Raw genomic sequence first — 13,929 nt, forward strand, 5'->3', positions numbered from 1 at the left:
CCGCTGAAATCCCGCTACAGATGAGACGCACGTTAACTTTTCACATTTCAAACAAACGATCATATTTAGTGCTTTGTGGAGAGACATAGTGCATAAAGTACACGTCTGATTTCAAAGTGTCCTGCGGTGGTTGTTGATGTTGTTTTCTCATTACCTGTATTTCATTCTATTTTTATTTTTTTGATCCAAATTAAACATGCTGCTTATCTCGTGTATGCTGTATGTAGGAATTGAGGGAGAGGAAAGTGACGTATAAAAGATTCTCCACATCCACATAAAGACTTTTCCCCCCAGCCTCCACTACAACCATTTACATCATCATATTTATAGAGTGAAGAGTGACAAAGGCCAGCTATAATCATAGATCTGTACAACACCCATGTGGTTAAGTGTCACTATCTAATTCAACAATGTTGGGTGTTCTCCCTTCGTTTTATAGACAAACGTCTCTGTGACTCAGCCATGTTGGAGCTCTACGCCATGATGTGTGTTAAAGGAATGAATCCTACGGTACTAGTTAGCTACTTGCACATCCCAAAATAACGTGAACTTGAAATCCAGGTTGACGTACAAATGTAAATGTATCTGATGGGAGGGAAATATCAAGCATTACGTCCCATGTTTTCAGTTTGAGATGAGAGCGTTGGTACGGATTCTAGTGTGTGTGTGTGTGTGTGTGTGTGCGAAAAACCAGAGCGATGGACTGAACTGTGTGTGATCTTTTCTTCTTTCCAAAAAGCCTTATTGTTCTCGTAACAGCATTGAACTATTAATGTTGTATTTTATGAATTGTTTTACTTTGCATTAGCTGACTTTTGATTTTTTTTTTTGTTTTTTAACGGAGATGTTGTATTGCATTTTTAAACGTTAGCAGAAAAAAGACAAAATGCTTATCTGTTCATATTACGTTGAAAGACATTCTATTTTTTCACTGTAGAAAATGTTAAGTATAACTTCTGCATGTACGTGTGCACGTATGTGTGTGTATATACAAAAGCTGTGTATACACACATGTGCTGCACACTGCACACATGCATATATATTTAAATGCAGAATATGAAGATATATCCAAATAGTATGAAAACAAATTTCCTCTGCCTTTTTTTTTGTACCATGTTGAGAAATGTGTTTTTTTTTGGTTCATTTATTGGGTTTCTTACAGAGGTTGAGGCAGATTTTCACCAATGTTCAATCTTCATCCTGTGGGTAGAACCTGTGCAATGAGACTTTTTTATAAAGTAAATATTCTTTACCATTAAACATTAGCGTTATTATCATAATTCGCAACAGGTAATCCGCAAAATATCAATCAATAATTTCATAACTGCCCCTTTCTGTGGTCTGTATCGGACTCCTTGTATGATCGTGTACAGACTCAGAACTTTTTTCAGATTTTACATTCGTTCCTTTATATGTTTGTTATCATCACCGAAAAAAGTGTGGCCATTCATTTTTATTTTTCTTTGTTAGATATTTACCAGATTTAGAGTATACCTGTAAATAAACAAATATATAGATTATATGTATTTGTATTATTTGACCCTTCAGACCTCATACTTGGGGGAGAGAAATACACAGATTATGGTTTTCGCCTCATATCTAAATTGAAGGTGTTTGTGTAGCCTGTTTTTCTAAAAGCTTTCCTTCTCCCACTCTGCTTCCTAGTCTTAGATTAACACTCACATTTTTTATTTATTTTTTTTCCTCCTGCCTTTAATTTCCCCTGTTAGCAGTTAAACCGGGAAATGTGCCAGCTTCAGTTCTCACACCGATCGCTCCAACGAGAAATCAACTTCAGTTATCTGCTGGTGTAATTCAGCCCAGTGTGGACGGTTAGATGTGTTATTTGTGCTCATTCTAAGTGAAGACTGCAAGGCTACAGTGGGGGATTGTTTCTAAGTAATCAAAGGATACATTTGAAAGGTCTAAAACTGTTTTTTTTTTTTTTTTTTTTAAATCTGATACTATTAAACACAAACAGTTTTCTCATAGTTTCCCCCAGAAGCTCTCAAGCTCTCTAACTAAATGCCAAGGTGTGATTAGCTGATGAACAAATCGAGCTATGTCTACGAGCCACAAATGCTTCAGTAGCAACATGATTTATGTTGATTTATTTCATTCCCGGTGCATTTCAAAAGCCTTGTATAAAAAAAAAAAAATCTTTCTCTTTTTGTTTGAACCACGTTTTGTTATGGGATGCAGAAAGAAAACCAGGACTCAATGAAACAAAAGCACTGCGATGCAACCAAGGAATGACAAAAAGACAACCAAAAACTTGCTGCAAATGTACTTTTCCAGCTCGTCATTTCTGAAACGTGGGAACCTTGAGATGTTTCGTAATGAACTCAAATCCGGACCTTAAGGACTTTAAAGGAAATTCTGAAGAACTTGGTTGGAAGGGGGGGGCCATGCCAAAACCGGAACGATGGAAGTCTTTTGAAGCTTGTGCAATGTGTTACTCTTTTGACTTCATGTAAAGATGCTACTCTTTTTGAAAACAGCCGCCAAAACTTATTGGATTATGTTGCTGAATATTTGTGGGAAGGGACGGGTGGGGGACTAACAAGAGAAGTACACTAACAAAAAAAAAAAAAGACATCAAAAAGAGTAGAGCGTATATAGTGCATACGGACAAAATGAAAAAGAATCTGAACTCAGAAAAATAGTATTTCCTTTGTATGCGGGCCAAGCGCTCTCACTTTCAAACTGTTACTTCTGACTGAAACAGTAATTGGTTTTAAAGCCACTGTGTATGTAGATATGTTGACTTTGTATTAAAAAATGTTGTCTGAAAATTGTGTCGGATCTGATCTCTCTCTTTTCTTTTTGAGCTGCTAGAATTTTCCATTTTTGATGCTGCGTTTGATCTCTGCAAAGTGTTTTTTTTTTTTTTTTTTTTTGCCTAACTGTTAAAATGCAAATTTTTGGTGCAGGCTCTTTAGCTGTCAAATGCCTGCACACAGACTTTGTGCACTACTCGTATGATAAAAATCAGTTTTGTAAAAATGTGTTGGAGAACAAATACTGAAGCACACAGATGGTGCTTTTGCTTTGGAAAAAAAAACATGTCTTGATTAGCTTCCTGCAGCAATATTTATCCAGAAGCCTCTTCACAAACATAACCCCATGTGTCCTTAAACCCATCTTGATAAATGCCATCAGGCATGTTAATATTGGTGCAGAGGTAAACTCTCACCTGGTGGTATTTACTGTGCATCTCCTCTCATGTGAGATTCTTCTACAAAGTGGATGGAGGATGTAGAAAAAACAGCTGTTGGCACGCGTTACCAACTCTGCTCATTTGATGCTATGGTGATCTTTTTCATATGCGTTATTTTGTTTCCCAAACAGTGTTTATATATTTATCGTGTTAGAATAGAAAACATTTAAAAGGAATGGTTCAAAAACAGGCCTCATCCTTTATGCAGTGGTGTCATATTCATTTCAGTTCATGGGGCCAAATACGCACTAGTTTGAGGCCAAATGGAGAAAATGAGCCATTTCCACATTATTGTGCCCTAGTTTGCACTTCCACATATAAATGATATGCAAAGTATGTCAGGCAACCACAATATCCAAGCAATAAGTGATTTTGTGACCAATTTGGGGCAATATTTGAGGGAACGTGTAAGACTGAAAAAAATGTAGGGTTCTTGCGAAAAGATAAGATTAAATGAGTTTCATGTAATATAACCAAACAGAACCAGAAATACCCCCAAAAACATGTACAACCCCTGGCAAAAATTTATAGAATCACTAGTCTTGGAGAATGTTCCATTAGTTGTTTAATTTCGTAGAAAAGAAAAAGTAGATCACAGACGCGCCACAAAACTGAAGTCATTTAAAATGGGAACTTTCTGGATTTAAGAAACACTAATATAAATCAAGAAAAACAATTGTGGTAGTCAACAACAATTGCTTTCTGAGATCAATCAGAGGGAAAAAATTATGGAATTATTCAATTCTGAGGAAAATTTATGGAATCATGAAAAACAGAGATAAACACTACAACTATTAGTACTTAGTCGCACCACCTCTGGCTTTTATAACAGTTGCAGTCTCTGAGGCGTGGACTTAACCAGTGACAAGCAGAACTCTTCATCAATCCAACTCCAACTTTCTCTGATTGCTGGTGCCAGATCAGCATTGCAGGAGGAAACCTTGTTATGGACCAGTTTCTTCCATTTCCACCACAGAATTTCAATTGGGTTGAGATCCGGACTATTTGCAAGCCATGACATTGACCCCATGTGTTTTTCTTCAAGAGCATTTTTAGACTTTTTGCTCTATGATAAGATGCATTATCATCTTGATAAGTGATGTCATCATCGCCAAACATCCTTTCAATTGAAAGAATAAGAAAAGTGTCCAAAATGTCAACATAAACTTGTGCCTTTATTGAAGATGTAATGACTGCCATCTCCCCAGTGCCTTTACCTTACATGCAGACCCATATCATCAATGACTGTGGAAATGTACATTTTTTCTTTAGGCAGTCATCTTCATAAATCTCATTGAAACGGCACCAAACTAAAGTTCCAGCATCATCACCTTGCCCAACGCAGATTCATGATTCATCACTGAATATGACTTTCATACAGTCATCCACAGTCCACGATTGCTTTTCTTTAGCCCACTGTAACCTTGTTTTTTTCTGTCTAGGTGTTAATGATGGCTTTCATTTAGCTTTTCTGTGTGAATCCCATTCCCTTGAAGTGGTTCCTTACAGTTTGGTCACAAACGTGGAGTCCAGTTTCCGCCCATTTGCTCCTCATTTGTTTTGCTGTGCATTTCCTGTTTTCAAGACATATTGCTTTAAGTTTTCTGTCTTGACTCTTTGACGTCTTCCTTGGTCTACCAGTATGCTTGGCTTTTACAACCTTCCCATGTTGTTTGTACTTGGTCCAGATTTTAGACACAGCTGACTGTGAACAACCAACATCAAGTTTGATAATTCTCTCCTTCGTTTCAACAGACATCTCTCATGTTGGAGCCATGATTCATGTCAATCTGCTTTATGCAACAGCTCTCTAAGGTGTGAGCACTCCTTTTTAACTGCAGACTCATGATGATGATTTCATCTGATGCAGGTGTTAGTTTTGGAAATGGAAGCTTACAGGGTGATGCCATATTTTTTTTCCCTCAGAACTGAGTGATTTCATTTTTTTGATCTACAATATCAATTGTTATTGACAACCACAATTATTTTTATTAATTTCTTTTAGTGTTTCTTAAAGCCAGAACGTTGCCATTTTAAATGACTTTAGCTTTGTAACATCTTCTCTTATCTACTTATTTTCTACAAAATGATATAACTGAATGAACGTCCTTGGTTGTGAAATGAGAAAAACATGTACAAAATGACAACAAAAATACACAAAATAATTCCAAAAACATATCAAATAGAGAGAAAATCAGCAAAATAATAACAAAAACACAAAAAATGACTCCAAAATACAAAAAAACCCCAGCTTTTTTCTTCTTCCCTGTATAGAGGGTTTCACGGCGCGTCATCAACCCAGAAGTCGCCATTTTGGAGATAAGCAGCAGGTTTACAAACTGCACACAAAAATGAGAAAATCCCGAACTATTGCTGTGTTTTTGGCTGTACTAATCAGTCAGACCATGAAATGCATGTGGAGTTTTATAGACTGCCAAAATTTATAACAGATCAGGGAAGAACAATGTCTGCATATTATAGTCAGTAGTTCTACATCAGGAGAGCAGTGACATGAGACTAGCTGACCGTTGTTGCTCTCCGCTGCTCCAGCGGCCTACGAAGTAGCGCAGCGTCGTACCAGCGGTGTCCGCCAGCAGAGGAGACGTAAGCGTTGTGATCAGAAGCAGGAGCGGGGATGCCGAGCGGGGCTGGCAACCAAGCTAAAATCCTCAGAGAACACTGCTTCCTTCCATCCTGTGTTCTAATGTCCTCTCCCTGGAGAACAAACTGGACTTCCTGAAGCTGGATTTAAATGGGAGATGGGAGATGAAGGCTGTGGTGTTGCATAAACACCAATAATAACTGGTGCAACAACTGTGAGCTAGTCTCATGTCACTGCTCTCCTGATGTAGAACTACTGACTATAAAATGCAAGTATTGTTCTTCCCTGATCTGTTATAACTTTTGGCAGTCTATAAAACTCCACCTGTATTTCACGGTCAGACTGATTAGTACAGTTCGGGATTTTCTCCAAAATGGCGACTTCCGGGTTGATGACGCGCCGTGAAAACCCTCTATTAATGCTCAGATTGGGCATTATTCTAAATGATGACATGGATGTTGATAATGTGGCCCTTGTCAAAATGGGTCCAAATTTAGTCACAATATAGTCGTTGAAATTTAGCTGTCATTGGAACGTTCAACTTGGTCCAATTTTAGCTCAATTATATTGATAGTAATTGAGTTTCTATTGGGCCGTCCAACTAGGTCCACATTTTTCTCAATATAGCTGTTATTGTTGTTATTGGACTGTCCAATTTGGTCCAAATTTAGCACATTTGGTCCAAGTTACGCCCAAAAATTGTCATTGGAAATAGGACTTCTTATTGGGGGTAAGTAGCACGACAATTTTGGACCAAATTAGCCAACAAATAAGAATAAAATATATTGTAAAAACTTCAAACAGAACAGCCCACTAACATAAACTAAAAATCTGACCCTGGTACAAGTTAACTACAAAGGTTCCCACAATTAGGTATTACATTTTGGGAAGGTAAGATCTAACACTTTTAATCAACTAATGAACTAACTGACTTCATATTGAGTGCATATTACTACGAACAGTAAAAGACGGCTTTTCATCTTCCACTTTTCGACCAAATATTGACGTTGTTTAGATGTGAGGCAAAAACAGTCTTTTCAGTGTCTTTTCAGCCACATTTTGTTGGGTGAGAAATCAAGCCATTGTTGTGTTGTATCTCCATAGGGACCGATCAACTACCCTGCAAAGACTTTCTTACAAATATCCATTTGATTCACACACAGATTATGGGATGAGGTGCTCCTGGGAACTGTCACGGTAATTAGTGACCATAAGCCACTGAAGCACTGTCACTTATCAAAGGGAACAGCGAATGGCACCATGTTTCCAGGATGACGCCATGGACTAATTGTCTGCACACAGGGCTCTTACGTTCCACTCTATCCCACTAGTGGTGAGCCAGTGGACCAAAGTGTCAGGCTAGGCGGAGAAGTGAATTAGGGTGGGCGATTAAGCAGTGATTCAGATAGCAGCTCATTAGGAGCCAGCTAAGCAAGCAATCAACGAATTGATGTGACAGTGGACCCAAAAGCCACTGAAATTTGTAATAAATGACAAAGCGATAAATTGGATTATCCACAGCCCCGTGGCCAAGTTCCTTCTGTTGCAAATGACAAATCAATCCAATCATGGCATGAGAAAAAAACCCCAAAGAAGCAGGAAAATGGGGTTTTTGTCTTGCACTGGAGGTTATCTGTCTGAGAAGTTGTCATGTTAATGCTGTAGTTTTGCAGAGGTCATTCTGTGTGATATTCAGAGCTTTACATTATTCATGACGGGTTCGTTGGATGTTTATGACTCCCTTTTAGAAGAAGAGATTTACAGACGTTGGACTTCAGCCAGAACAGTAAAGGTGTCACATGGCGTCGTGCCCACATTCACCAAAAGGAGAAAAGCATCCCAGGTCTGACATATCCATGATGTAAATTAGTAGCCGTGGAGCAGAAAAGACATAAAAACGGCTAAAACGCAGCAGGATCTGTGCTCAGCATGGTTACATCAGTCAGGGTGGAGTTAGAAGCTCAGGTGATGGATCTGCTCCATCAACCTGTCCAACCATTATCATCAAATGTCACTGACATGACTGGAATACAGCACTGATGTGGCATTGATGGACAAGGATCAGCCGCTGTAGCATAAACATTAGGACTGATACAAATTTCAGCATTTCACTGGTAAAAATAAATAAAAGAGAGAGAGACCAGTCTTAAATCGTAGCTCATCATGGACACTAAAGATGTTTCTCCTTAAGTGGCTTTGCTGCCATCTACAGGTTGTCATAAGGACTTTCATCCTCATGAGAAGCCATTTTAATTCTATGAAATAAGAGAGAATAACATTACTTCAAAAACATTTCAGTAGATCTTGCTTCCTCATCAATAAACCAACCATCATCCAATACTCATAGTGATTGTGTTCAGTTATTTCTCACTTTGATTTAATGTATTAAACAGGTTACGGAAATGCAATCTAAGACGTTCTCACCCAATGATCATATTGACAGCATTTTTTTTATTTATTTAGTTTTAGTCATAATCTTGTGAATTAAATACACATGCAAACTTAGTTTTGCCCAAATGTAGACATCAGATCAATTTCAATTCTAGTCCAGTTTTAGTCGACTAAATCTGTTACAGATAGAGTTGACTAAAATATACAGCCTAAGACGGTGTTTTTCAACCTTGGGGTCATCTGGAGTTTAAATGGAGTCACCTGAAATGTCTAGTAATTGATCAAAATAAATAAATTACGAATTAAAAATTTAGTTCTGAAATGTTATAATTATTATTATTCTTTTACAAATGAAAACAACACACAATGTTAAACAAGTGTATAATATACTTTCATTTTGTTAATTTCAATTTGTTAATAATAATAGTAAAATGCAGTATAAAAATATCTACGCTGGCACAATTTGTTACTAACACTGGCAGTTCTGTCTGTAACAAAATTGAACAAAAACTGATTTGAGGGTCGCGAGAAAATCTTGATATAAAAATGGGGTCACGATCCAAAAAAGGTTGGAAACTACTGGTATAAGAGTTTTTGCACTGTTTTAACAATTAAATTACATATATTTAATTACAATTATCAATCTGATTTTGGGATAGTATTAATATTTGTACGTACACATACATTTTATGGAGTCAATACATAAGACCGTGTCTGACATGAGTTCTGATTGGATTTCATCCCGTGTGAAGAAATTAGAGTTATTAGTAGACAAAAATATCAACATATTTTGATATAGTTCTTGTTCACGTGTATCTTTGAATTAGTCATTGTCTAGTTATTGTTAAAAAAATAAATAAAAATTAAACGTAGTCGACAAAAAATATGATGTTTATTTTTGGCAGTGGCTGCGGTTGCCGTATCTATATACCGACATTCTATCCGTATGCAGCGCCCCTCATTGGCCAGTTTTGGTCACATGACTAAGACTAAACCAAACCCTAAACCTAACTCTAACCCTAAAAATTGTTGTGATATAGGGTTATACCCTAACCCTAAATCTAAATCTAAATCTATATCTAAACCTAACCCTAAATCAAAATCTAAACCTAACCATAAATCTAAACCTAAATCTAAATCTAAACCTAAATCTAAATCTTAACCTAACCCTAACCCTAAATCTAAATCTAAATCTAAATTCAAACCAACCCTAAACCTAACCCCTAACCCTAACCCTAAATCTAACCCTAACCCTAAATCTAAATCTAACCCTAAATCTAAATGTAAATCCAAACCTAACCCTTAACCTAATTCCAACCCCAAACCCTAAATCTAAATCTAAATACAAACCTAACCCCTAAACCTAACCCCTAACCCTAAATCTAAATCTAAATCCAAAGCTAACCCTTAAACATAACCCTAAGAAGCTACTTATGTGTACTTTGGAAAACGTACCAATAGCACCGGGGGTTGTCCGTACGTCAAACGTACAAATAAACACCTTCAACATTTTTTAGTCAACTATATGAACACTGGTTACAGTAAATTATAAATGAACACTTTTCCCTTTAAAACAATATTTAACACGATACAAGCACATGTCCAATCTTCCCATTCACTGTGTCTGGCTGCAGTGGAATTTCAAACCTTTGCTCAGAACATCTGCTGTGTTTAGAGGCTTGTGCTGCTATCTCAAATAATGTGTGTTATGTTGCTCGGTTCCTTTCAGCTTCTTTATGTGTAGGCACAGCTCCACCACTGACAGATTGCTGTTATTAAAGCAGGTTTCCCATAAGAGAGGAAAGGAAAGCTTCTCCATTTTCTTTTACCTCCCTCCTGTTATCGTTTGCTCCTTCTTCATCACTTATCCACCATTTACATTTCATCTCCTGCCCTGAGTGTGAAAAGCTCCGCAAACTTTTTTCTTGTTTTTCATTATTATTGTCCTACACCAATGTGAAAATACCTAAAGGTTCGTAGTTTAACTTTAAAGTTAAAGCTTTCTTACAAGTTCACTTAAACCACAGATAGGCATATCTAGTACAGTGGGGGCCACAAAAATGTGATCGTATGAGATCCAAGGGCCAGATCATCAACCTTCATGTCAGCATTCAGAATAAAACACCAATCAGAGCATTAACACAGGGAGAGAAAGGACTTTGATGTTTGTTAGTTTTTAGTCATTTTGTATGTATTTGGAGTCATTATGTGTGTTTTTGTGTATTTTTTTGTTTTTGTTTTAATTGTGTGTATTTTTCTGTAATTTTTGTTGTTGCTTTATGTATTTATGTGTCATTTTTGTGTAATTTTGTTAACAGTTTGTGTGTCTTTTGGAGCTATTCTGTAATGTGTTATTGTTTTTTTATGTTTTTGTTTGAGTGGTTGTTGTGTCTGTCTTTGTTGTAATATTGTGTTTTATGAGTCTTTTTGTGTATTTTTGGAATTTGTGTTTTTGTGTACTTTGTGCATTTTGCTGCTAATTTGTGTGTTTTAGGAGTTATTTTGTGTGTTTTAGGAGTTATTTTGTGTGTTATGTTGGGCTTTATACTCTATATCTTCCAACTTCTTGAATTACATTTTTGGCAATTTGCTTTAGGGGCCGCAAAAAAATGGACTGAGGGCCACATGTGGCCCCCGGGCCTCCAGTTGCTTATTGTCTGACTTAAACCCATGATCATCACAATGCAATAATCTTAATAATGTATTTTTTTTTATTATTGAATATGAGCTAAAAGCAAAACAAATCTAGTGTTTACATGACCCACAGAAGTCAGGGATGAGACCTAAACTTTTAGACGCAAACCATAAGTTGAGCACCATTGATCAAACTCCTGCTTGTTATTTTTGCTTGATTATTCTTAATATATTACATTTTTTTTTTTACCTTTCTGTCTTCAAAGCCTGGAATCTAGAAAAAAAGCCACTTCTCTACACACATTATTTGACTTTGATATTGTTAAAACGTATTGAAGTGTTTCCTTGTGTTTTTTTTCTGAGGCTCAGAGGATCAAAAGAAAGCTGTATGTGTCACGTTGTTTTTCAATAGCTGCCCATACATGGAGAAGGAATGTCTCTGTTGTTTACTATTAAATGATGACTCAGCTAGGAAATGGAATCTGCCTCCAGATTTCCAGAAAAAGCTTCGCAAGTTTTGTGTGAACGTGAAAACAAATAATTTACTTACGGTTTAAAAAGAAATCAAAAAACTATTTTTGTACAGAAAAAACAATGTTTCTTATTCTCAACATAATGTCCTTGTAATGAGAAACAGAAGGGAAGAATAATATCAGGGAAGAAGCAATGCTTTGTGTTCTCTTCTGATCTCAAGTGAAGTGTATTGCATCATTAAAGAGACATAAAAGCATTTGCAGAGGAAATGTTATAACCTTCCTGTACACATTTTTTATTTGATCATGAATCAAACGTTCCTAATGCCTATAATGTGAAGCTGCGAATCCATACGTCTAGGAATGATGACAGTGAAGAGCTCCGTTTTAAAGCCAAAAGGCAGTAAACATAAACTCAAAGCCTGGCGTTTCTTATCTGTGAAGCTGTCTGCTCAGCCGTGAAAGAAAAGGACAAAGTGAACTTCTATAAGCACTTGATGCATGTGCAACATCACAAAAAGATCCACCCACAGTCGTCCAATGATGCCCGAGTGCTTATGTAGGAGCTGAGTGAATGTACAGACGGAGAAAACCAAGCAGGAAAGCACAACCTGATCAAGTTTCACGTGAAGATTCACCGACTTATCTTGGTTTCTCCACCTCTTTCTGAAAGAGGTGTAAAGAGTACTGATCTGTCCTACTCTAGTAGAAGTACTGTTACTTGATGGAAATTGTACTCAAGTTAAGTACAAGTAAGTCATACATAAAATACTCTAGTGCAAGTAAAAAGTAGCTCAATTAAATAGTACTCAAAGTAAAAGTTATTAGTTACTTTCACCCCCCACGTTTATTTTTTGTAATAAATCTTGCCACGGTTCCCTTGCATACAGTAAACATCTCATGTAGAAACTTAAAAAGGAAGAGACCAAATCATGCACAATTGGAACTTAATTTGTTTTCCACAAAGGCATCTGTATAAAATACAATGTCAAAATGTACAATTGGAAAAAAAAAAAAAAAAAAAAAAAAAACACCAATTAATTCAAGAATAAAAAAAATTGTCAGGCTCTAAGCATAGCTAAATATATGAACTCTATAACAGTGCCAGGCCAAATGTGTCATGTGGATAACAACTAGGGATAAAGTGAAATGGATTTTTTAGGGTCAATACCGATACCGATTTTTTTTCCCATCAGCCTTAGCCGATGACCGATACGGACTGAGTTATTTGAGCAGATATTTGGAGCCGATACTACTTTTGCTCCCTCAGTTTACATCATAAAAATTACACAACGATGATAACAAATGGTACAAGTCTCAATTTTTTTAAAAAAAGGAACATTTATTGAAATTAACAAAGGTGAGGTAGAACAACAACAAGTAAGAAATATCAAACAAATATTAAAAACAGGTGATGTAGAACAAGAACAAGTACAAAATATTTCTGCACTCTGTAAATAATGAGGATCTGCGATGCCGATAAAATGCAAATAATACCGATAATATTGGCTGGCCAATGTATCGGTCTATCACTAGTGACAACATAATAGGTAGAAATCCCAACCTGATCAGAAGAAAGTGGTTTGGTGTTGATCAGAACTGGCACGATTAAGAATAAATGGATTTTGATGGTCATGTAATTTTTTGTAGTTTCACAATGTCCTTTAATCATTTAAAATTAAAAATATTAATTAAATCATTCATTTATAAATTACTTTTATAAATATACTCAAAAAACTACAAGTACCAACAGAGCAACTCAATTACAGTAATGTGAGTTCTTACATTACAAACTAAAAGACTGAGGTCAGACACAGCTAATATTATAGTTCAACTGAGAGCGTGAGAGCAAATATCCAATCATGTTGAAGAAAGAAATAAAATCAATACACAGACCGTCTCGAGATTCGCGCCAACCACATTGTGTGTACCACATGCCATTGTCATACGGGCATCATGTGCCATTGTCTTTATCTCGACTCTGTGTCTGTGTATGGGGGTTCACCTTAGTTACAAACACTGCTCACTGAGGACACCTGCAGGCCAATATTTACGGGGTGTTTCTAGTTGTTTTTTAAAGCCCCTTTGTGCAGTCACTCCTGTAGATTCTACACAACTTATCCTGAGTTACCATGACTACCTGTCAACATTGAGCTGTTCTGCAAAGCTGCATTCAAGACCATTTTATATCAAATAATTTATGAACGGTATCATTGCAGTCCAAACAAATCCGACGTTGCACACCCTTGAACCAAGCAGCAGCCATGTTGAAAGTCTCAGGTCAATCTGAGTTGAGGAACAGACAGACAGACACACAGACAGAGATTGCCTTGCTTTTATAGATACTGTAGATATATGAAAAGCGCTCTATAAATAAAGTTGGATTTGTTTTGATTTGATTTGATATACAGTAATGCAGAAATGATTAGTAACATAATTGATAACGTTGACTACAAAAATTTGAAGAAGAATTGCGCAACAGAAGAAGAACCAACCTAAATGCTAGCATTTTTAAAAGAACAACAAATGAATTAATGTATATGTTTTGTACAGTCACTGTGTTTTATGCCTCTTAAAATATTTGTATAGTATGTACAAAGCATTATATT

The sequence above is a fragment of the Gouania willdenowi genome, chromosome 4 (assembly GCF_900634775.1).
Source record: "Gouania willdenowi chromosome 4, fGouWil2.1, whole genome shotgun sequence".
NCBI lineage: Eukaryota > Metazoa > Chordata > Actinopteri > Blenniiformes > Gobiesocidae > Gouania > Gouania willdenowi.